A 26,466-nucleotide genomic window follows, 5' to 3' on the forward strand; every position below is an offset into this window, starting at 1 on the left:
GCACCGCTTGAATTTGCTCACGCAGCGGCCTAATTGGCTAATTTCAGTGTTAATTAACTCCGAAACGGCGCAACGTATCGAAGTTTTTTCGTAACAATTATTTCGCAGCACAATCTACCCTGCAAGACCCTTACAAGTTTTTCAGTCTGTTTCTGACCATGCTGTGTACACACCCATAAAAAGATCACCCGCTAGAAAGGAATTATCCAAATGGGGCGAAAATCGGTAGATGTGACGTACGTGTAACGCAAACAAATGATTACAATTTCAGACAAATTGGATGATTTATTCCAGAGAAAGAACTTCACTAATTGAGCAATTCAGTAACGCGGTGGTTCAAAAAATGGTTCAAATGGTTCAAATGGTTCTAAGCAGTATGGAACTTAACATCTGAGGTCATCAGTCCCCTAGACTTAGAACTACTTAAGCCTAACTAACGTAAGGACATCACACACATCCATGCACGAGGCAGGATTCGAACCTGCGACCGTAGCAGCAGCACGGTTCCAGACTGAAGCGCCTAGGACCGCTCCGCCACAACGGCCGGCTAACGCTGGTTCACAATTGGCCCTTACGCAAGCAGTTATTCGGTTTGGCATTTATTGACAGAGTTGTTGGATGTCCTCCCGAGGGATACTGTGCCAAATTCTGCCCGACTGGCTGGTTATATCGTCGAAATCCCGAGCTAGTAGGACGGTCCTACCCATAATGCTCGAAACGTTCTCAGTTGCTAGTGAAGATAGGGTTTGGTAAACAGGAAGACAAACAGTAGAAACTCTTGCCGCATGCAGGCCGGCCATTATCTTCCTGAAATTTAAGCCCAGGATGGCTAGCCACAAAGGGCAACAAAACATGGCGTAGAATATCGTCGGCGCACTGTTCTAAGTGTGCCGCGGATGACAACCAAAGGGGCCCTGCTATGGCATCGTCCCTATTCAAATGTCGATCGGTTCGCCGACACTCCAGCCGGCTTCTTTGAGCCCACCTACTCATCCACGCTGAAATGCTGACATCTGGGCATATTGTTCACTCGCCTGTCTGCGAGGCATAATTACTGTCCAACTGAGTGCACGGAATGTCCTCTGTTTACTATCCTTGCCATCTGCGATGAAAGTAAGTTGCAACGGCACACATTCCTACTTCGCCCGCCAAAGTTTACAATTTTACATCTTCCATCGATGTATGAATGTCACTTTGTGACCAATTTGCGTATGTCTTCGTGGTGCGTCGTTCTGTTGTATCAGAGTGTATATTTCCTTTATTTTTTTGTTAATGCTACCAGTTATATGAAACATGTACATTTTTATTTATATGTTATACATGTATGTTTCCTGTTGCAAGCGTACTATGTCGACAGCGATTAATATTAACGTAAAATTGGAGAAACAGACAATTGAAGAAAAGTAAGACTTGTTTCAATAAATCGTTTAAGGTTGAGCGCTGGGATTTTTCCTGTGACAGACCACTGCCAATTTCCTTCAGCATTCTATCCTAATCAGAGTTTCTACTCCGTCTCTGATCACTTTGTCTTCGATGGGACGTTAAGACATCGCTTCCTACTATCCTGCAGTACACTGCCTCAGTTACTCCCCAAGTCCCCAACCCCCGTCACCTCCTCTCTCGCTCTCTGTCCAACAACTTATTCCACAGCAGTATTTGATTATTTGCCTAGAATAAAGGGAGAAAAACTGTAGCCATTAGAGGTCAAGAAGGCGTCATATCCGGGATATCTCGCCTTCTCAAACTGTGTGCCATATGGGATGGAACACACATCTACTCATGTAGATATACATTTAATAATTCTGCATTCCAGTAGCAATGGTGTACAGTAACGTGTCAAAGTGGGGAGAGGGCGACCATTTTGATCCAATATTAGGCTCTCGAGAGTCGGTTCTACTGGATAACTGTATAAATGTTTTGGGACGTAGCCTGTACCCCTGTAACCCAAAAAAGATGCTTTGTTATAGTTTAGCAAGGCAATATAAAAAAATCTATGGCATGAAAATACAACAATAAATCGATTTACATGGTCTGGCATGAAGTTTCTTAAGCAACTATGATACAGATTACGAGATTATAGTTCCTGTTCCTCCACTTGCACTCAATCACTCTGACTTTATAGCTCTGTTGCTGATTTACATTGTCAACCTAAAACTATCGGTAGATGAATGACATTTTCATTTGTAAACATTTTGTTTTCATTTGCCAGTTCGTTGAGTTTAGTCATATGAAGATGTGATTTTATAACGTTAAATCAGAAAGGTTGTATCCATATTTATTATTACAAGTGTCAGGGGTCCACTTGGAAGTGGAGCCCGATTTTGTAATATATTTCATGAAAAATGACATGAAATGGTTATCACATTTAGAAGAGATTGTTTCTTTCACTCCACCGAACCAAAGATGTTGCCTGAGTGGCTGTGAGAATTTAGCTGTTGACCTATGGACGCAGCATAATACAGTTTTGTAAGATAATGAAATTTTGTATATTTAGTTTTAAGTATGCAGCGACGCGACGTGGATTTTGCTAATTCTAACAGTACAGTCCCTTGAATGTAGGAACCAAGTACCTTCCATCAGATTTAATGTATAGGTTGATTAGGTATGCCCGATTTGTAATATTTTGTGTGTTTTGTAATCCTGATACAGACAAGTTAAATTTTGGAATCTATTTTGTTACGCGATGTTAGACTTTTGTCATGTAACAATCCAAGAATCGTTAACTACGTCAATAAGAGAGAATTGTAGAACAGTTGAGAAGTTTACTGATTTGAAGTTAATGCAAAATGTTTCATATTAGATTTTGTGAAGGAGAAATTTCATTTTGAAAACAATTTTTGAACTGAAGAATCCGGTCTTAGTATACTCTGTTATCAGTACCTTGTCCTCTACCACATGGTAGTGTGACATTCTTTGTATGAAGCTATTTTACGGCCGGCATTGCACTTCGGTGAGCCAAGATCCAATATTTTGCATGCCTGGTGTGGAAGAACAGAATACCAAGATTACATCCGTTGCGACTCAAGAGCGAAGGAAATTGTATCTCATTGTTTATTTGCATAAGGAATTTTATCAGTTTGTTGCACAGGGCCATAGAATTCGGTGCTCACGAGGCTGAGTAAATTTCAGAGGGATTGCTTTCGTTATAAGCATTACATACTGGTTTTCCAGATTAAGTTGTTTAATTTTTCTTTGGATTACAGTAAAACTGATTAAGCACATCATTTGCTCAACAACAGACCACCCAGTAAATTTGGATAACTCAAAGTTATTTTTAAAGAACGTTACACAAGAACAAAAATATCTACTTTGCATGTTCTGATGCTAATCAAATTATGCTTACATTTAATGTATCAGAGTACTCAGTGAGTAACTATAAATGCTCTAAGGTAGAATAAAATTCGTGTATATCATGCCAAATTTTTGGGCTACCAGATTCGGCGTTATATTACGCCATCTTCAGCCCCCTTACCAACGAGTAGGAAGACTCCCACCATAGAACCAGTTAAAACAGGGACCAACGATCAAAAATCTACGAGTACCAGTCTTTGAATGCTGGGCTCTAACTTGACTGGACCAAAGGTGGGAATCTTCCTCCACGTCAGTCCGGGGGCCTGAAGGTGGCGTATTACGAGGGTTGAATGGAAAGTAATGCCTCCACCTTCGTTAACTGGGTTTGGTTGGGAATATTTTAATAAATAAAACACAGAAATAATCCTTAGAATGTAATATTTGATTACCAATATTCACTTTTCCGCATAATCACCAGGCAGTTGGTTACATTTCTGCCAACGATGAAGAAGTTTTCTGAAGCCATCACGGAAGAAGTCGACACTGTTTCGGCAACCACAGTCTCATAGTTCTCTCAACGTCCTCATAAGAAGCATAATGATGTTCCCGCAGATCGTGTTTCATTATCGGGAACAGATTGAACTCAGACGATGCTAAATCTGGACTGTATGGAGGATGCCATGCTTGCTGTCGCAGGACGACCAACTCTTTGTTTGTGATGCAGATCAGATGTTTCCGCCTCAAAATCTTGAAACTTACTCGCCCAGCGACGCACAGTACTCACATCAACACAATCAGCATAAACTGCACTCATTTTCTGATGAATTTCCTTTGAAGTGACACCTTCTGCTGCCAAGAATTCAACGACTGCACGTTGCTTAAATCGCATTGACCAGCCGTCTATGCAGGGTTTCATACTTTACACTGTAACAACACAACCGTTCAATGCTAAGGCTTCCAGCCAACTGGAGCTGTAGGGAAGAGGCTACGGAACAATCCAGTAACTGCCACATACTAATGCTGCCAACTGTTGAAGAGTTACGAAGATGGAGGCATTACTTTTCAGTCAATCCTCGTAGCTCAATAAAACAACAACTTGGAAATTTGGAAGGCTGAAAGGTGTTTGATTTGACATTCTGTACTAAACACATAGGGTCCCCGCAACCATTTGTGGAAAGATGGACATACAGAGGCCACTCCAAAGGTGTTCCACTGGTTTTATGTTGGAACTCAAGGCAGGCCAGTCCATTTCAGAAATATTGTCCACAAACCGTTGCCTCACAGATGCTGCTTTATTCCAGGTTGCATTCTTACGCTCTTACAATCGTTTCGGAACTAATCATCTGCTGTACACAGTAAAATCTGCTATAAAATATTAATATCCTTCCGCAATAAAGGATCATACCCCAACCACGAAAACTTACGAGTTCGTGGCGCCCTCCACCGGTAACGCTGGAATTCAATATGGTGTTGGCTCATCCTTAGCCTTGATGACAGCTTCCACTCTAGCAGGCGTACTTTCAATCAGGTCCTGGATGGTTTTCTTGGTGAATAACAGCCCATTCTTCACGGAGTGCTGCACTGAGGAGAGGTATCGATATCGGCCGTGAGGCCTGGCACGAAGTCCCAAAGGTGTTCTATAGGATTCAGGTCAGGGGTCTGTGCAGGCCAGTCCATTACAGAGATGTTACTGTCGTGTAAACATTCCACCACAGGCCGTGCATTAAAAACAGGTGCTCGACTATTATGAAAGATGTAATTGCTACCTCCTAATTGCTCTTCAACAGTGGGAAGCAAGAATGGCTTAAAATATCAATGTAGGCCTGTGCACTGACAGTGCCACGCAAAACAACAAGGGGTGCAAGCCCCCTTCATGAAAAACACGGCCACATCATAACACTACCGCCTCCGAATTTTACTGTTGGCACAACACACGCTGGTAGATGACGTTCACCGGGCATTCGCCATACCCACACCCAGCCATCGGATCGCCACATTGTGTACCGTGATCCGTCACTCCACACAACGTTTTTCCATTGTTCAATCGTCCAATGTTCACGCTCCAAACACCAAGCGAGGCGTTGTTTGGCATTTACTGGGGTGATGTGTGGCTTATGAGCAGCCGCTCGACCATGAAATGTATAATACTTGAAGCGGATAATGTTGTGGTTTGGAATTCCTGTCTGATAGTTTGGACAGAGGTCTGTCTATTACACATTACGACCCTCTTAGACTGTCGGAGGTCTCTGTCAGCCATGGAAAGGTCTTCCTGTGCGCATTTGTGCTGTACGTGTTCCACTTCACTATAACATCGAAAATAGTGGACCTAGGGATCTTTAGGTGTGTGGAAATCTCGCATACAGACGTATGACACAAGTGACAGCCAATCACCTGATCACGTTCGAAGTCCGTGAGTTCTGCGGAGCGCCCCATTCTGCTCTCTCACACTGTCTAATGCCTACTGAGGTTGCTTATATAGAGGACCTGGCAGCAGGTGGCAGCACAATGCACCTAATATGAAAAAAGTATGTTTTTGGTGGTGTCCGGATACTTTTGATCATATATATATATAATCATTATGAAATACGGTATTTATGATTTATGGGACAAGTACTAATGTAATGTGATGTAATGTGCAGATTTCTTCGTCTCTGTGGAATTGCTGCAGTCTACATCCGCTTGAACCTATTACTGCAGTCAAACCTTTGTATTCCTCTACAATTTTCAGCCCCCCTCCCTCCCAAACAGATCATTTCCTGATGGCACAATACAGTTCCTACAAACGACCTCCTCTCTTAGTCAAGTTGTGCTATAAACTCTTTTTCTTTCCTGTCCAGGTCAGTACGTCTGCATTAGTTATCCAGTCCACCAGTTAATCCTCAGCTTTCTTCTGTACCACCACATTCTGTTTTCCTCTGGATTGTAATTGTCTCAGACTTATCCTTTATTTACTTACTACTCGTTTACCGTCTGAGCTCATAATATTGATGAAGCTGCTTCTTTTATCTCTAAGGTGTCTTTAATTTTCTTATAGGCATCATCCATATTTTCCGTGGTTATGCATGCTTCTACAGCATTTCTCCTGTATCCATTACTGCTTTCCCATTGGGTAGTTTCTGCCAGTCTCATGTTTTACGTGTCTGTATTCCCTTTTGTCTACTTGATTTGCTACATTTTTATATTTTCTTCCTTCATCAGTTAAATGTTACATCTCAAGTATTACAAAGGATTTCTCCAGCGACGTGTCTCTTTGCTCTATTTGGTCGTCTACTAGTTTAACTATTTCATCTGTCAAAGCTATTCTTTATCTTCTGCTCTACTCTTTTCCCCTGTTTCGCTCAGTCGTTACCAAGTACACCCTTTGAAACTCTCAGCAACATCTCGTTAATTGTGTTTTTCAATGACCCATCTCCTACAATCTATAGTTCGTAACTAATAAATATGTTACAGTCTACATCTGTCCTGGAAATACTTTGCAATTTAAAACTGGCTTCAGAATCCTTGTCTTACAGAAACCTGGTAGTAAAGGAAGGCAGGATTCGGTTACGATTGTGGACTGGGCCGTAATCAGTTACTATTGGTTGCCTTTTACAGTTACACACAATAAATAAAAAATACCACACGTTTTAATGAAGGAATAAACAACTGCGTAAATAATGTGCTTTCAGTGAGTTACAATTTAGCAAATCACCATTAAATACAGATGCAGCAGATAATGTTTTAAAAGCAAGCCATTGTGATCTGGGCAGAAGGCCTTACACGCCAGGAACGGCAATAAATTAAGAATTTTTTAAAACTCGCTGCAACTTACGCATTACAGGTACTGAAGTATTAAAGGTAAGTCGCCACAAACACAGCAGAAGGCATCAGACGCCAGGAATGGCAGTACATAAGGTTTTAAAGGCTTACTGCGTAAATACAAATACCAAATTTGAATGTTAAGGCAAATGACCACAATCACGGCTGAAGGCCTTACACACCAGGAACGGCAATAATATAAAAAAATTCGAAACCTGCTGTAAAACAGCAAATACAATAGCAAAGTTTAATTAAAAAACAAGCAACTGATCACCAAACGGGTGAAGTAAGATGATGGTAAACTTTGTAGCACAACCCTTAACATCCACTGAACACTACACAACTAGTTTTATTCCAGAAGGCGACCAGAACTATTAACTAGACATATATTATATAACGTTTAATGTAGGCATTACAAGGTATTGAAATAAATAATAGAATAATAAAACACAAGGACCAGTACATAAGCTCCTGAAGGGTGCTGAGGCATATTACACCCGCAGAAGGCGTGGACTGAAGGAGTGTGACATTGAACTACTGGCCATCAGACCTTTTAGAACACACATGTCTTACAAGAACCAAGGGGCCACAGACAGTGCTCCAGGAATCGACATCTGAGAAGGTCCGGCAACAAACACTTTCGCGAGCGATGAGATAGGCAGACAAGAGCTGCATTAGCTTCACAAGATGGTAACTCAGACTAGTGGCAGTCCAACGAATGACTAATGATAATCTTGCTGAAGCTACCTGACGTCTGATAAACCAAATGCAACGATGGAACAATACGCGAAAGCCGAAACCGGTGATCTGCACTGCGTCCCCAGAATAGTGTGTTTAGAGCGCCCGGAACGAGAAGGGAATCATTACCACCAGAGTAGAAGAATCACCAACCGGCCTACAGTCAAGTAAGCTGTCAAAACTACACGCCTTACCAGACAACACCGGCAAGCCGGGGATACGTATACTGCCGTTACGTACACTAACTCCCAGGGCAAGTAATTGGGGCGTTAGCGGCCACCAGCCAAGAAAAAATTACCGCTGGTTGAACTTAACAAATTGTAACAAGTTGAACGCCGTAAATAGTAATAAGAAGTCGAGGAAAGCTAATCATATCCGCCTTCCCCAAGCACTACACTCGCTGCTCTTCGCCTCGTCGACACTACGAGCAGCAACACTACCCAAGTCACTGGAGAATCGCGAGGTACCACAATGGTGTAGGTTTCCAATGGTGTAGGTTTCTCTACTTGGATTGAAACGCACTCATCTTAAAGCTTGCTGGATCCGGTTTACGACGAGGTCGTGCACCCTCGTGACCACAGCCCTTCCATCCGGCAGTCCATGGGTGGCGCCAGTGGTCCTGGCGTGTTCTGGCACTACGCAGACCTGGTTCCTCCTGAGTCCCCAACCGAACTAGCCCACTCACACAACCCGGAAGAACAACCACGTCGCCCCAAAGAAAGAGCAACAGTTACTACACATCGACAACCGCCGCTGCTGCCACTGGCGGACGGGCAACACTTGTGAAACCGAGTGGCGCCAGTCAACACGAGAAGTAGATAAACAACCGCAACCATGCCAACTAAACGATACCGTCTGGCTCCAAGAGAGGGCGGAAACCTACAAACAGCACCAATGCGAGCCGCAGAACGGCTCACTTAATTTATGTAATCAGTCTGAAACCTACTGGTATCTCCAAGTCTTTTCCATGTATATACCCTTGAATCGTGTTTCTTAAACTTAGCTTTTGCAATGTTTAAATTGTGCTTTGTACATAATTCTGTCAGCTGACTATCTTACATCCCTTTCCTCCAGTTCTTGTTCTCCTACAGTCTCCCATCATATTTCAGTTTTTGGTCTTCTTAAGTAAATCTAAATCTAAATAATTTCTGTTGTCTTGTCACACATTTTTTCGTGTCTCCGTTATTTATGGAGCTAGATGCATAGGTACTTACAGTACTGTGTTGAGTCTTGGTATTATGTCTGTCTTGTCTACGTTAATTCGTCCACTATGTAATTCTTAGGTCACTCGCATAACGAATTTCTTACTCATTACTAACCCAGCTCTTGAGTTATCCCTATTCATTTTTGTGTTGCTCGCATTTTACTCATCTGATAATAAATTTTGTTCTTCCAGCCACCGTACTTCCCTAATTCACTCTATTTATAACTTCAGTCTATGTATTTCGCTTTTCACATTCGTTAGCCTACCTAGATTAAGAGATCTAACATTCGATCCTCCGGCCCGTCGTAGGCGACATTTATTTTTCTTTAGGATGAAAACATACTCCTGAGTACTTTTCGACTGGAGATGCAAAGAAGGGACTATTTAACCTTTGTAATATTTTATCAAAGAAGGTGCTATCATCATTTGTCAACACTTTCTTTTTCCGTTTTGGGCATTTCATTCTTTTTGTAGTTATGCTTCAACAGTTGTCAACAGTAGTACAGTAAATAAATAACAATTAATGTTGAATGTGTTCTATCTCGGAAACCATTCGGAATAGGCCATAATCCATATGAAGTTTTTTATTCAGCGTCGCGAGTAGTATCACCCCTCAAACCACGTACCTTTCCTCCTGACTCACCCTGTATAACTTTCGATTAATGGTAGGACGCTAACTTGTAACAGACCGTCTGAAGTACTTGGATATGAAACATTGACACTGCGCATTGTGAAGCTCCTGCAGATAGTAGGAATTGATAGTAGTAACCAGAGGCTGAAACATTCGGCGCAGTATTGTGTACCATTGCATCTTGTGCGACTGTTTTTCTTTCTTCATACTCTCATTGCGGGTTGTTCAGGTGTTAATTTATTTAACATGAAATGATTAGGGTCATTAAAGCCTCCCTTACATCTTGCTTGACATTCTATATATTTTACATTACATTCATTGCGATAAGCATATTATAAGTTAGATGTACAGTAATATTAAATCCGACACCTAGAAACAGGTGCAGTGCAGTAAACTTGACTGTGAGAGCAACAATAATTTAGACGAATTAGAGACAGGTAGATTAAGAATGCTCGCAGCAACGCACACGACAGAAAGGGATGGAACAAGGTGAGAAAGAGGAACGTGATAACACACAGTCAACGATGATGGTGGAAAAGAAAGTGGTTTGACTGACTGAGGAATTAAGGAAGAAAGTAGCGTAACACATTAACAAAGGGAGTGTTTCCTTTACTGTTTGATAAAAGCCATGCACATTAATTTTTGGGGAAGCCGTACGAGGGTGACAAAAGAGGTGCTTCAGATTATTCTTGAAAGCAGCAATCAATTTAATTGTGGTAGTGTATGCCAAAGGGCGATGCCAACTGCAGAGCCAGTGTCTGCGAAGGTTTCTGCTTTATGGAGGAGCATAGCTACAGTACTGCATAGGTGGGACACCTGTCTCCATTATAGTGAGATGAGAAATACTTAATTTGTGATGTTTCTTAGTGCTGTGAATGCACACTAAAGAGCTGATAAGCTACACGTAGCGTATGGTAGTCTTGTAATTTGTTCAGCCGCAACCTTGCTAACTGGGCCTATGTAGCAATGAAGCAATGACACAGTAAGTACACAGATGTTGCAGATGTGAAGTACAAAAGCACAGGGACAAGTTTGAAATTGATATTAGACGCTGAATACTGACGACATTTAGCGACTATAGTAGGTAGAAGGAACTGAATATTTTTCTGAGGAACGAACAAAATTCTGAAATTTTTATGAGAGCAAACGACGCCATTATTTTGTGCTAATCGCTTCTACTAGGTTGCACAAAATTCAAAATTAATTAAAACAATACATTTACCGTGACGTTAATTTCACTATCGACTTCAACAGGCAAGAAAACATTCTGATTTATCAAGTAAATCAGTGAAAGAACTGACTTTGGGCTAAGTGTAGTCTGTGTCGTGTCACTATCACTCGATTTTTCTCTGCTGTATATGGACCAGGGAAACACTTATTAGCGTTACAGTTAGTATTAATACTACGGGTTTTTCAATAATACGTTTTATGTTCAAGACATAACTCGTTTTACGATCGTGAGATCGGAAAAATAACTACATTCTATCGGATGAATCTTTCCTGTGGTAGTAATATATACAGAAATATGACTAGAAACTCGAGATACTTTGGGTAGCTACTCAGCCACTATGAAGCTTTCCCAAAGGGTCATTAATTTTTACAGTTCCTTGTGCGGCAGGGATAATGAGGGCATGACGAGAAAAGGCGGCTAGATAAAAAAGGAAATAAACATACCCGGATGGAACTCGTTTATTAGTGTAACTGTTTCCGTTTCATTGCTGGCTTTAGTTGAATTTTGGAGTACATTTACATATCTGTCAGGTGAAAATCTGAAAGCAAACGATTAATGTCGTGCGTGATGAAAACTTTTCACACAAATGACTGAGCAGCTATAAGAAGTCAAGTGGAAGCGCCGTACATTCTCGTAGTTAACCGTTATGTCCACGACAGTATAATTCAACGGGCACGCATGAGTCATTCGGAACGTGCTGCATCACGGAATGTAAGTGACGTCACGTGATTCGAACCTCAGTCATAATTTGAGACATTTGTCAAACATCACGGTGTTTCAACACTATCGTTTCGTTGGAAACAAGAAAATGCTTTTCTTCTGACTAACGGAGTCATGTATGGAGCAGTATCCTCATTACGTTCTCGCTAAACGTGAGTAATGGCATCTAACAAAAATATGTGACAGCAGTACGGAAGCTATCATTCAGGAGAAGAAGTTGACTGTTCGGAGGAAGAGTTAGAAATAGCAGGGTAAGATTAGCTGACCATATGGAAAAAAGAACAATAATAGAAAATGTAGAGAAAAGAATGGATAGTGTACAGTGTGAGAGAAATAATGGTTAACTCTTGGGCGAAAAGAAAACAGCTGGGATATGCCGAGAAGGAAGTTACGCTGTTTATAGAAATAAAACATTAATCTGAAATTTTGATTACAGAAACAGTGTAAGTGATATTTGGTGTGTATGAAACTCTTTGTAATGGTGAAGGCACAATGCTTTACAGCCTCAGACAACTGCAATGCAAGAGGGGCAGAAAATGACATATGCAAACACCCCAAAAATATTTATGCAAACAAATTCACTTGAAAATGAGAATAAATTCTCAAAACGCATTGTGCTAAGCATGAAAAAATAAGTAACGGGTGCAGTGACACAGTTGCAGGCTTTTCAGAGTCATCGATTATGATGAACGAAATTAAGTTAAAACGTTAACCTGCTGTTGAATGAAGAGCAGTTTTTGTTGAGAGGGAGGTTACAGTGTAGTTTGTTCCATAACCGTACAGCTATCGTGCATAACGAGGTGAAGAAAGGTCTTGTGTTATGCAAAGGTTAATCTAAGCTGCCAGTCCTATCCCATCTGGTATTACAGTCTTGGAATGATGACAGGTAATTGACATGTGGTAGGGGGATGTGCTGAAGACACTAAGTGACTAAGAAGCACATGAACAAACAGCGTGTGAAAATCAAGCCTCACTTCCGGTGGCATTCAACCTAACTGAGTGTATTGAGGACTGACGTGATCAAACAACCGAATGTTATCACATGTCTTACGCATGCGTTCATAGTTAACTCTATAGTCTTCTGGAGTTTTCACTGTTAATGTCATGTTGAAATAAATTATGGTAGTGAATATTTTTCAGGACTAAAAAATGGGATATTTTTTGTTTAATTTTAGGCCTTAGTATATTTCTAAATTTTGCAATTGCGTTTAGGCTAGAGACAGATATTTCCTGTATTATGCAAAATAGTTTACTTACCAAAGGCGAAGACACTCAACCTAACATTCAAGATTTTCAGTGGACTGCTTGTGTATCGTTATGTGTCATGGCACGGGGGCATAACATTTTCCGATTTAGCTAATTAATTCAAAGTATATATGCTGGAGTGGCTCTTACATTTAATGGAAGATCTCTTCGTCTCGTTGGGCTAACAGTTTGTTTTGTTGTGGGAGGCTGTTGAATCATGATTTATTTTCTTTCCAACACAATAAGATGATATTGATATGCATAAGGTTTTCTTCCCGTATTTGTTTGAGCAAAAGAAATCTTAATTAAAAATACTGAAAACATACCACCAAGACGGTACTTCATACCTCAGCGTAAATTTTTGATCTAACCCCCGTCGTTAAATGAAGTGGCGCGGTGGCAGGCAATCAGGAAGCATGTATTCGAGCGTCAGAAGGTATTAGTAGAAGAGGAATCGATGTGCAATTGCTGGTCAACCAATTAATCAGCAGTCAATCGTAAACTCCTTTGCAGTGTCTTATACACTGAAGTCGTGATGTATTTTCATGATCTTCAGCATTACTTTTCGAGGAGAATTTCAGTAGTGGGTCCGCAACTGAAAAAGTTTTTTTTATTTTTTTTGGAAACACACGTTCCACAGCTACGCTGTTTCTACTTAAGTGTCTTACGTTCTAGGAGTCGTAGCCTTATTTTCAAGCAACCATTTCGGCACCAGCCAAGCTTTAGGCTAGTATTTCCCCATCACCAGTAATCGTCCCCGAAAACAATGCATGTTTCCAAAACAAAAACCTGTGAGATACGGTCAAGTGTGTTTCGTTGGAACACTTTTCAGACTTTCGCGTCTAACGAGCACTGTACTAGAAGTTTAAATTTTTTCATTCCATTTTGGAATTATAGTATTCACTTTAACTGTGGTGCAATCTTTCTCTGAAATCACAATAATTACACCGGAAAAGAAAGGTTTTTTCGAATGAAAAATTTGTTGCATGGTACAACATGGTTATGTATCTACGAGCAAACATTCTATCCAGCTTTAAAAGTATTGCAGACGAGAAAATCTTGACAATACGTTCTGCATTATTATTCTATTACACCCAAACAGTCAGCAAGGAGAATCAAATTAAGAAGAAATGTAATGAAAAACCAGTTACAAATTAGAATAATTTTGAAACAGAAACTATTCTTTAACCAGAAGTCATTAACTACTAAGACACATTTCCACTTGCAAGAGAAGGAAATTGGAAAAACAATGAAGGAAGTATTTTATCCAGCCTCAGCAACTGTAGTTGTATGTAACGAGATAATAAGCAACGAGTTGCATAAAGGAAATTTAGTTTCTTTACTAGTTAGTGCCATTCTTCAGGAAGTTACACCTACCGTATTATTTGCAAGTGTCAAATACCGTGGTCATGTAGTTCACTGTTTCTGTATATACAGACACTTTGAACGACATGACAAAGGCGTTTTGCTGTATGCATCTTATTATGATACTCGCTAATAATGCGATAGGTATAACCTTTTGAAGAAGGGCACTAAGTGCCGAAACCATTATGGAAATTAATTTCTTTAACGCAGCTAGTTGCTTATTATTTGGTTACTCAGTGTATTTGCAAATACCACGTTCTCTGCAGTAGAAGACATTCTTCCGTTTCAACGTACAAGATTGTGCACGACCGACGCAGGTGGCTTAGCCGCCCGTACGTTATGCAACTGTTGTAGTTTTAAAAACTCATCATAAAACTTTGCAACTGGAGAATTAACAATAACCTCCAGACAGCTTTATTATATTACACAGCACTTACAATGTAGAACTCGTAATATTTACAAATCTTGATAGGTGGCTGTAGATCATTTCAGGGCATTTGTCTAATATTTGGATGTCATGAACTCGAAATAACTTTGTACTGTTTGAAATTATAAGAGCACAGTGTTATCAGAGATGCTGTGTCGCCTGGGGGCTTTGCTTGGACCATCTCTACTTTCGAAGATGTGCAAGAGATGATGCGCAATGTTAATCGTGAGATGATGAGACACAGTAGTCGGCAGTGGTCTGTCATGAGTAATAGTACGGCACAGACCGAGTGGAACGGTGGCAGTGGAAGTGGAACATGTTGATTTACTGATATGAGGAAAGAGATTGAAGCATTTTGAGAAATACATTTCATTGTGATTATTTTGATTAATAAGAAAGAAGATTTTGTTTAAGGTAATTGCTTTCAGATTTTGTACTTTATTGTGGCAGCTTGTAGTTACACATTCTTGGTTCAGACATCCAGAGACTTGAATATAGAAAAAGATAAACAGCCATGCATAATTTTCAATTGTCATTTTTACGAGTTGCATTTCTGAAGAGATCTCATTTGATGTTACTCCGTAATTTTTTGTGTTTTTATGTTTGTGAAGCAAAGAAAGATAATTTTTCAGTATAGAACTTATCTAATCAGAAAACTAATTACACATGATGTTATAATTTATTCCAGGTCATCGTACGCATCCAAAGTCCAAGCCATAATATGACTTACCATTTTCACTTATTCAGATTTATTATGAACCAAGTATGCTTCGATAATTTTTTAAAAAGAGAACGCATTGCACCAGCAAATGCGACACGCTTTCAGGACAAGAGCAGTGTGCAACAGATAAGCCAAAATTAAATAATAAAAAAAGTAACATTGAATTTTTCCAGCGCCAAGTTACAAGTTTAGAAGTTTAATGGTTCGCAGTGTTGAATTCAGACGGTATTCTTACCGTTACGAATGTTTAAACAGACAGGAAACCAGATAGGCACTTTCAAGTTTCTTTCTCGCAGTCCAATTTAGCATCACATTCTCGAGTCGAATTATTACATTCAGAGTTCACGAATTCCTGCACTGAAAGTTATCGTAAGCTGAAAGATAGCTTGCACTGCCAGCAAGCAAATATTTTAGTAAACAATAACAATCATATTATTATTATTGCTAACATAACTTTCACGCTGTACAATACACGTCATGTCTCACTAGTGGCGGATACAGAAAACATACAAGAAAATGCCATCTCATGATATAAAAAAGTTACCATTATGGTTCTCTTCCTTCAATGATGAATTCTATGCTCCTATTCTTCTTGGCAAATTGGTTAATTACATCGTCAATAGGACAATCAGTGTCAGGGTGAGTGTTCAACAGAGCTAAGCCATTAAGTCGTTCTTCATTGTCGACCTCAGCCATGTCTTTGTACGCCGCAGTGTTGAAAAATTTCTTTCTACTCTAGCAATAGATGCGGGTACACATGCAAATACACTCCTGGAAATGGAAAAAAGAACACATTGACACCGGTGTGTCAGATCCACCATACTTGCTCCGGACACTGCGAGAGGGATGTACAAGCAATGATCACACGCACGGCACAGCGGACACACCAGGAACCGCGGTGTTGGCCGTCGAATGGCGCTAGCTGCGCAGCATTTGTGCACCGCCGCCGTCAGTGTCAGCCAGTTTGCCGTGGCATACGGATCTCCATCGCAGTCTTTAACACTGGTAGCATGCCGCGACAGCGTGGACGTGAACCGTATGTGCAGTTGACGGACTTTGAGCGAGGGCGTATAGTGGGCATGCGGGAGGCCGGGTGGACGTACCGCCGAATTGCTCAACACGTGGGGCGTGAGGTCTCCACAGTACATCGATGTTGTCGCCAGTGGTCGGCGGAAGGTGCACGTGCCCGTCGACCTGGGACCGGACCGCAGCGACGCACGGATGCACGCCAAGACCGTAGGATCCTACGCAGTGCCGTAGGGGACCGCACCGCCACTTCCCAGCAAATTAGGGACACTGTTGCTCCTGGGGTATCGGCGAGGACCATTCGCAACCGTCTCCATGAAGCTGGGCTACGGTTCCGCACACCGTTAGGCCGTCTTCCGTTCACGCCCCAACATCGTGCAGCCCACCTCCAGTGGTGTCGCGTCAGGCGTGAATGGAGGGACGAATGGAGACGTGTCGTCTTCAGCGATGAGAGTCGTTTCTGCCTTGGTGCCAATGATGGTCGTATGCTTGTTTGGCGCCGTGCAGGTGAGCGCCACAATCAGGCAAGATCTCCGGATCTGTCCCCCATTGAGCATGTTTGGGACTGGATGAAGCGTCGTCTCACGCGGTCTGCACGTCCAGCACGAACGCTGGTCCAACTGAGGCGCCAGGTGGAAATGGCATGGCAAGCCGTTCCACAGGACTACATCCAACATCTCTACGATCGTCTCCATGGGAGAATAGCAGCCTGCATTGCTGCGAAAGGTGGATATACACTGTACTAGTGCCGACATTGTGCATGCTCTGTTGCCTGTGTCTATGTGCCTGTGGTTCTGTCAGTGTGATCATGTGATGTATCTGACCCCAGGAATGTGTCAATAAAGTTTCCCCTTCCTGGGACAATGGATTCACGGTGTTCTTATTTCAATTTCCAGGAGTGTATTTTGTACAGCGTCTGCAAAGTAGGACGGTCAGATCAAGGACAAACAGACAACGCTTGCGTAACAGAAACACGATCATTAAGGCGTTTGTGCTCGTTTGCTTGTATTGAAGAATATCTCTCATTAGCCTATTTTTAATCACAAAGAGTGATTCTTCTTCAAAGAACGGTAGTTTAGTTAAGCACTGATTCAATTTATGTGCCAGATTATTACCGCCGTGTTTCAGTAGTTGTGAGGGCAAAAGTATGTTGAATTTTAAATACCAAATATTTACTTCAGCATAACGTCTCTCATGTCAGTCGTAACATGGTTCAGTGTAGGAATGAAAACAGTTCTTTTCCAGTATGTCACAGCATCATCATTATGATCTCGCTTTTCTCATTCTCTTCGTCTGTCTGTAAGACAAGGAGCACTCATCTCCACGTCTAACTCTTCCATAACTGCCTTCGCCTCTTCGAAGATATGAGCAAAGTGGCTATCAACATTAGCTCTCATGCCGTCATACTAAAGAGACTGCTTACACCTCACTTGTCCGCCCTATTCTGAAGTATTGCTGTGCAGTGTGGGATCTGCATCAGGTGGGACTGGCGGATGACATCGAAAAAGTTCAAAGAACGGCGGCTCGTTTTGTATTATCTCGAAATAGGAGAGATAGTGCCAGAGACATGATACGTGAATTTGAGTGGCAATGATTAAAATAAAGGCGTTTTCCGTTGCGACGGAATCTTCTCATAAAATTTCAATCACCAGTTTTCTCCTCCGGTTGCGAAAACATTCTGTTGCCTCCTACCTACATAGGGAGAAATGATCATCACGGTAAAATAAGAGAAAACAGGATTGGCACAGAAAAATTTAAGTGCTCGTTTTTCCTGCGCGCCGTTCGAGAGTGGAACGGTAGAGACAGCTTGAAGGTGGTTTATTGAACCCTCTGCCAGACACTTAATTCTGAATAACAGAGTAATCACCTAGATGTAGATGTACACCTTGAGCGTCGAATTTAATTTTGCTTTTGCCATCGCGACGTCCAAGCTAGGGCCCTGTAAGATTTTACTGGATGGATATGTTATCTTCATAATATAACAGTGTAAACAGAGTGATAATAAACTCGCAATTAGAGAGAACTCGAAGAAGAATATGGCTTTCGCAGCCGTTGTTCCATCCCTCCAACACTGTATTTCTTTGCGAATTTTGCGAGCTGTTCCAAGATCAGCTGCGAACTGAATAACAGCATCATGTGGCTCAACCCAACTCGTTTGAGAATGTGACAGCAGCGAGTGTTTTAGGTATCTCTTCAATGTCGCGAACAGCTTGCTAAAAGCACTGCGCGTATTTCTAATATCACTAAGTACAACACTGACTTCAGTCCGTGATAATAGCCAATAATCGCAGTTGTTCACATTTTATCACTTCCAAGTTATCGCGACGATTGTAGCTTTCAAGCTGACTACCTGGCAGTGACTCTGCTTCCCTTATATATGTTGCTCAGTTGTTTCGAGAACATTCGCTGCCAGAATGTTCGCTTCCAGACTTTTATGGAGTGTGAACAAATACCTACTGTGAAAGTGACAAGCCAATATGTACCTTACAACGTGTAAGATATGGGCGAGTTTGCAATGATGACATCATCCGGCAGTTTATGTGTGTGGAACTTTTATTGTCGATTCCGTTCCTTTGTAGTGCATTCGATAGAGGGCCTATATAGTGACAATGCGATTTTAGGAATCTTCTCGAAAGTCACTATTACAGAGATAATAGTTTTGCATACCTAACTCGTATTACTATTAATAACACTTCACGATCAACTGATCTCTCTCACTGTTCGCTAATCTTCACACTTGCACTGGCTACAACTAGGACGTTTTACTTATTCATTCTTCTGTCTCTGTATTTCTGCTTCTGGTTATAAACTAGCTTCCTATTCGGCGAACAGTCCGCATTTATAGCTCTAGGCATCGAAGGTTCTCTGTGCAAGAAAACAGTAGAATATTCGAGACTCGAACAAATTCTGGACAGAATAACGTATCGAGGTCACTAGAATGGCTGCGACTTTTCTCGTAGGTATGTGTTAGCTATCTATGTGCCCCACAGACACGTATAATACACGATGACGCGGACGCGCGTGCTACATAGGAAAGTACAGCTACTCGATAACTCGATTCAGTCGAGTCGACTGACGTAAGAAACGAACGAATAGCGTGACGGCTGACTGGCGTGGGCAGCGCGGGTGGTGGTGAGGCCCCCCCCCCCATATGTATCCGCCACTGTGCCTCACAACAACGAAAACAATAAAAACTGCCGGGAACTGCTTGACTCTAAAATCAGTCACGAAGTTTAAACGTCTTATGTTCCTATGTATACTGTTTGCCAGGTGCAACATTCTCCCCTATCGTTCATAACGGTCCAACCATCGAATGGGGATCGTAAAGCATAACTAATGTTTGAGGGATGAGAGGAATGCGTACCTAGCTGTTCCACCTTTTCAACCCACAATCACGCACTACTGCAGGACATTAGTGTACAATTTACGAGCCCTCATTACAAGCATCTAAGACTACCACTCCATGTCAGAGACAATATGGTTCAAATGGCACTGAGCACTATGGGACTTAACTTCTGAGGTCATCAGTCCCCTAGAACTTAGAACTACTGAACCCTAACTAACCTAAGGACATCACACACATCCATGCCCGAGGCCTGAGGCAATAGAATACACATATATGGGTAGAGGGAGACAGGCAACATAACTAGGAAATTGGTGCATTATTGAGAAATCTACGTGGTATTCCGGTATATCACTGATGACTGTGAGCTTAGTTATACCTAAGTAATCTACAGTGATCAAATATAGATTTATTTGCGGAACCTGTCTTAATACCGAGCGAGGTGGCGCAGTGGTTAGCAAACTGGACTCGCATTCGGGTGGACGACGGTTCAATCCCGTCTCCGGCCATCCTTTCAGGCAAATGCCGGGATGGTTCCATTGAAAGAGCACGGCCGATTTCCTTCCGCGTCCTTCCCTAACCCGAGCTTGCGCTCCGTCTCTAATGACCTCGTTGTCGACGGGACGTTAAACACTAATCTCCTCCTCCTCCTCTTAATACAACTAATACTTTTAATATCTAAAATGTCTTCTTGCTCTCTCATTCTAAATGATCGTATTAAGAAGCTTGTTGATGTACTTATGCATTCAAAAATTATTCGACGTCAGCATTTTAGTTGTTTATCTTTTTATGTTTACTGCTACGGTTTGGTTTTAGCAGTGGTGTGTGTAACAGCAGGGTACCTTAGTTCCTGCACTTCCCTTACGCGAAAGCGTCGAGGATTAGAAAAATCGCTATATTGCAGTAACGATTGTGAAAATTTGTGACTCCATGGTGAGACAAAAAACAGCGAAGATCGTTTTCTCCAGACAATTTCTCTCTGCCGTTACCGATTTCGTATACTGCCTCAATTAATGCTAAATTTAATTATTATTATGTGACAAATGTTAAGGTGACGACTTCCTGAACGAGCTAGAGCTTTAGCATTCTCTCCCTCCTTCCAGTAGTATTGATCTATTAGGAAGAGGTGCCCCAAAATATGTAAAAATCTACTAGGGTTATTAGTCTAAGCATTTCTGAGAAAATCATTTAGATTATTATTATACTGTGGTGGTGTTAACAATAATTACGAAAGAATAAAAAACAGAACAATGTGTACCCGAGGCACCATTTTATTTCCTGACTAAACAGCCTAGAAAAACAGATAGTTCGAATACGGCATTAAAGGTGTGTGGCTTGACACAGTTAAGTCGATCAAATATCAAGGCGAAACATTGCAAAGTTACATGAAAGGGAACGACCACCTTTGGTCGGTTCTATGGAAGGAGAATGGTCAACCACGACACACTGAGCGACTTCTATGAAAGTGTAGCTCATCTAAGAAGGTCACAGCGTACAGAACACATGCGCACATACACATTCTTGAGTACTGCTCGAGTGATTGGGATCCCAGCCAGCTCAGAGTTGAGGGAGACATCGAAGCATTTCAAAGGTATACTGCTAGTTTTATTGCCGGTATGTTCGCTCAGTATGCGAGTATTTAGGAAATGCTCCGTGAGCACAAAAATTAATGGAAATGTCTGGTGGGAAGAAGACGTCCTCTTCATGAAACACCCGTGAGAAAGATTAGAGAAGAGGCGTTTTCGACTGGCTGCAGAATGATTCTACTGACACCAATGTACACCTCACGTAAGGACTACAAAGACAACCTAAGATGAATTTTCACGTATGGAAGAATACAAACATTGGCTCTCTTGTACGTATTGCTAGCATAACAAATGGTTCAAATGGCTCTGAGCACTATGGGACTTAACATCTATGGTCATCAGTCCCCTAGAACTTAGAACTACTTAAACCTAACTAACCTAAGGACATCACACACATCCATGCCCGAGGCAGGATTCGAACATGCGACCGTAGCAGTCGCGCGGCTCCGGACTGAGCGCCTAGAACCGCGAGCATAACAGGTATGGGAATGATGGGCAGTGGTACAAGGTGGTGCACGTAATGACTTCAATGATTTCGGTCCCATCTGTGAATTCCGAGTACAAGTTCCACAAAATTTCTGTATTTAGCTGAAGTTCTCCTTGACTATTTATTTCCAACTTTCCTGTTACATGAGTTATAATCTTCACTGTATATAATATACAGTCTCAATGCCTGAAAGATAATGTCTACTCCAGTTTCTCGCTCAGGAGCTAAGTTTCCTCGACCTGTTCGATTACCAGATCTCTCTCCGATCGAACGCACATTGGCATTCTGGTGGTCCCGGGTTATTAACGTACTAGCATTTCACGTTAGCAATGGCATATTTCGCGCTTCCAATAACCTGTGATCTTGCAAAGTTAATCACGTAAACATGTTTCCTCGACCAATGCATTCCTGAAATTTCATTGCTCTGCATTAATTATTCTTTGGTGTTATATTTTTTTTCTTTAGAGCAAATCATTAAGCCAGCCACTCGCACACTTTTGATGTTGCAAAATTGTGGAACGATTTATCTATGTGTACATTAACGAGTGAGGAATCCGTTGGCACCTACGTACTAGCGTGCAGCCCTACCATTGCCCATTGTGGACGGCAAAGCATAAGGCCATAGACTTTGCGAAACACCAAATGCGTTGGAGAGACGAACTTATTCACGACGCAGTTCATGCAGGTCGTCCGGAGATCAGCTCTTGGTTTGCAACGCATGCTCAGTGATGTCACGGTTATGTGGTTAGGTGACCCGGTGGTTCAGCACTTTCGTGTTCCTCGAATCACTCTTGACATATTTCAGCCGGACTGTATGTGGTGGTGCATTGTATTGCTGGACGTAGACGGCGATTGCAGGGTACTATAGACAAACAAGCGAATTCTCGTGAGTGGAGTATTGCTTACTGTGTCACTCGTTGGTAAGGGACGACGACATACTGCCAGAGAATTCATTTCATGTAAACGATCATCACACAATCCGACCTCGCCCAACGGCAGCGGAATGTATCATATCGCATTGTTTTCTGCGTATTCGTACCCATTATCTAGCAACATGAGCCTCGACTCCTCGATTCCCGGAAACATATAACAATATATGAGTGTCTCCACACCAGTGAAATGTGGCGAGTGGCAGCACTCACGTTGGAAGCTGTAGCTCGAGGTGATACGGTTTTCTGGATGGTTTGGCTGCTCACCAATTGTTGAGCAACTTGGAATTAAAAAGTTACCTCCAGCACTTTCACCCTCTACCCACTGTCATATCTCACAATAGCCGATGACGAATCCGCCATCAAGACGTTGTTGCCACCAGTAATGGTCTCTGTGGCCGTTTTTTCCCCCACCTCTCCTCCCTTCCCCCCCTTCCGCGCGAAACGTCGGGTTGTGGGTAGGTCCTAGTCTCTCAAGTAGCCTAGTGTGTACACGATCTCCGGTATGCAGTATGTCATTCATCGCGCATCCACTATCTGCCCGTGATCAAACGCTCTGATTTCGCTCTCATTGGTAATGGTTCAAATGGCACTGAGCACTATGGGACTCAACATCTGAGGTCAGCAGTCCCTAGAACTTAGAACTACTTAAACCTAACTAACCTAAGGACGTCACACACATCCATGCCCGAGGCAGGATTCGAACCTGTGACCGTAGCGGTAGCGCGGTTCCAGACTGAAGCGCCTAGAACCGCTCAGCGACACTGGTCGGCGCTCATTGGTAATCCTGCTCTCGACTGTCGCAGTCGCGCCCAGTATAGGGTATGACGACACCCCATTTACATGATAGGTCGTATTATATTCGCCGTTACGACAGGAGCGCTTTATTTCCAATACGGGGTCAATTTCTATTTCAATGGCTCATTTATTGTATTTCCATAATACTTAGATACTTGATGGTGTGGTGTGATAAAATTGCTTCTCAAAGTGCGTGAAATCTGAAGGGAGGAACAAGAAACATAGCGTTGGTGACCTTGACCACAAATGGGACTGCTGTTAGCGGCCGCGTACTTGCGGTAAGCCGTGGACAATGGCGCAGCTGCGGCTCTGCTGCGGAAGCTGTTTACTCACCGAGATGGCTCGGGGCGGCGTACGTGGGCAGGCTGCGGCTGTTTTCTTCAGGAAGGACGTAACAGCGTCAGTGGGCTGTTCCGGTGTTAGAATCTGCTTTAGTGTTAGAGAATATCCTTTACTGTTGTCTGCCAACAGGCTGGCAAGAGTAAGCTTTAATTCTTTTAGTAACTCCAGAAAACCTAAACAACGTTAACTTCAGAGTAAGTGAGGTTTCGTAGATTCGAATGTAAGGTAAAGGTCTGTCGTTGAAAGAATTGATTGAAGTCTTCTTACATTCCTGGAGTAGGTGTGTTGTTATCGTTTCATTTACTGCTTAGTTCTTGTCAGGAGGTCAGTCAACTCTATCGGGATACATATGAATCAAATACATAGCTGCCGCGAATTTGTAGGAGGATATAACTGCCAGTCCAGTACACATTGTGATAACAATTGTGGGGTAGCGATATGCACATACACTGATGAGCCGAAACATTATGGCCGCGCGGGATTAGCCGAGCGGTCTTAGGCGCTGCAGTCATGGACTGTGTGGCTGGTCCCGGCGGAGGTTCGAGTCCTCCCTCGGGCATGGTTGTGTGTGTTTGTGCTTCGGATAGTTTAGGTTAAGTAGTGTGTAAGCTTAGGGACTGATGACCTTAGCAGTTAAGTCCCGTAAGATTTCACACCTTTGAACATTTGAAACATTATGACCACCTGCTTAATAGCTTGTTTGTGCGTCTTTGGAACGAAATACATCACTGATTCTGATCACTGATTCTGATCACTGATTCTGATCACTGATTCCGACAATTTGTAAGTAGGTTTGTGGAGGTATGTGGCATTAATTGTCTACGCATAGTCATGTAGATAGCGTAAATAATGGACCGCTGTTTTGCGTACGCGGTGAAGGCACCCAGTAGTGACCCAGATGGATTCCATCGCATTTACAGCAGGCGAAATTGGTCGCCAACACATGAACGTGAGTTCACTAGAATGCTCAAAAATGGCTCTGAGCACTATGGGACTTAACATCTATGGTCATCAGTCCCCTAGAACTTAGAACTACTTAAACCTAACTAACCTGAGGACATCACACAACACCCAGTCATCACGAGGCAGAGAAAATCCGTGACCACGCCGGGAATCGAACCCGGGAACCAGGGTGCGCACTAGAATGCTCCTCAAACCAATATACACAATGTGATCAAAACTATCCGGACACCTGGCTGAAAATAACTTACAAGTTCCTGGCGCCCTCCATCAGTTCAAAATGGTTCAAATGGTTCTGAGCACAAAGGGATTTAACATCTGAGGTCATTAGTCCCCTAGAACTTAGAACTACTTAAACCTAACTAACCTAAGGACATCACACACATCCATGCTCGAGGCAGCATTCGAACCTGCGACCGTAGCAATCGCGCGGTTCCGGACTGAATGGCCTAGAACCGCTCGGCCACAGCGGCCGGCCCTCCATCAGTAATGCTGGAATTCAGTATGGTGTTAGCCCACACTTAGCCTTCATGACACCTTCCACTCTCGCAGGCATACTTCCAATCAGGTGCTGGACGGTTTTCTTGGAGAATGGCAGCCCATTCTTCACGGAGTGCTGCACTGAGGAGAGGTATCGATGTCGCTCGGTGAGGCCTGGCACGAAGTCGGCGTTCCAAAACATTCCAAAAGTGTTCTATAGGATTCAAGTCAGGACTCTGTGCAGACCATTCCATTACAGGGATGTTACTGTCGTGTAACCACTCGGCCACAGGCCGTGCGTTATGAACAGGTGGTCAATCATGTTGAAAGATGGAATCGCCTTCCCCGAACTGCTCTTCAACAGTGCGAAGCAAGAATGTGCTTAAAACATCAAGGCTTGGAAGTCCCCTCCATGAAAAACATGACCACACCATTACAGCACCGCCTCCGAATTTTACTAAAAATTTGTAAATTCGTGGTAAGATCTTAAGGGACCAGACTGCTTAGGTAATCGGTCCCTAAGCTTACCCACTACTTAATCTAACTTAAACTAACCTACGCTATGGACAACACACACACCCATGCCCGAGGGAGGACTCGAACCTCCGAATTTTACTTTTGGCATTACACACGATGGCAGACGACGTTCATCGGGCATTCGCCATACCCACATCCTGACATCGGATCGCTACATTGTGTACCGTGATTCGTCACTTCACTCAACGTTTTTCCACTGTTCAATCGTCCATTGTTTACGCACCTTACACTACGTGAAGTTTCGTTTGGCATTTACCGACGTGATGTGGGGCTTATCAGCAGCCGCTCGATCATGAAATCCTAGTTCTCTCACCTCCCGCCTAACTGTCATAGTACTTGCAGTGGATCCTCATGCAGTTAAGAATTCCTATGTGACGGTCTGGATAGATGTCTCCCTATTACTCATTACGACCCTCTTCAACTGTCGGCGATCTCTGTGAGTCAACAGACGAGGTCGGCCTGTACGCCTTCAGGCTGTACGTGTCCCTTCACGTTTCCATTTCACTATCACATAAACAGTGGCCCTAGGGCTGTTTAAGAGTGTGGAAATCTCGCATGGAGACGTATGACACAAGTGACACTCAGTCACGTTCAAAGTCCATGAATT

Source organism: Schistocerca serialis, chromosome 2 (assembly GCF_023864345.2).
Source record: "Schistocerca serialis cubense isolate TAMUIC-IGC-003099 chromosome 2, iqSchSeri2.2, whole genome shotgun sequence".
NCBI classification, from domain to species: domain Eukaryota; kingdom Metazoa; phylum Arthropoda; class Insecta; order Orthoptera; family Acrididae; genus Schistocerca; species Schistocerca serialis.